Here is a 648-nt window from a genome sequence, read left to right as displayed (position 1 = left end):
TCTTTGGGTGTAATGATGCTAAAGCTGAAACTCCAGTACTTTGGCCACCTCATGTGAAGAGTTGACTCATTGGAAAAGACTCTGATGCTGGGAGGGATTAGGGGCAGGAGGAGAAGGAGACGACAGAGGAGGAGATGGCTGGATGGCATCACCGACTCGATGGATGTGAGTTTGAGTGAACTCTGGGAGTTGGTGATGGACAGGGAGGCCTGGCGTGCTGCGATTCATGGGGTCGCAAAGAGTCGGATACGACTGAGCGACTGATCTGATCTGATCTTTTAAAAATAACTTTTTAAAATTGTAAAGCTGCAAATGATCCTGATGTATGGAAATGAAATGTTTCTTTTATGAAGTGAAAGATTCTAAATGACACAGGAAATGACTTTGAATTTTATATATCAAGGATTTTACTGTAGCTGGGTGCTGGGGAGTGTCTTGGATATAGCAGAGCCATTGCTCCTATAGCTATCTGGCTTGGTAATAATCTGTAAAATTAAACAAATGGAGTTTTGTGCATTCCTAAAAATAGTTATTGAATGCCTATTGTGTGATAGCTTTATTACTAGTACCTCTGTGAAATACAGTTTTATGTTTTGTTTAAAATTCATAATGTGTCTATGATATGCCTGGCATAGTTAAGTGATGAAG

The sequence above is a fragment of the Bison bison genome, unplaced genomic scaffold (genome assembly GCF_000754665.1).
Source record: "Bison bison bison isolate TAMUID 2011002044 unplaced genomic scaffold, Bison_UMD1.0 scf7180017864128, whole genome shotgun sequence".
NCBI classification, from domain to species: Eukaryota; Metazoa; Chordata; class Mammalia; order Artiodactyla; family Bovidae; genus Bison; species Bison bison.
The sequence above is the reverse complement of the archived record's forward strand: the minus strand, read 5'-3'. Positions refer to the sequence as shown.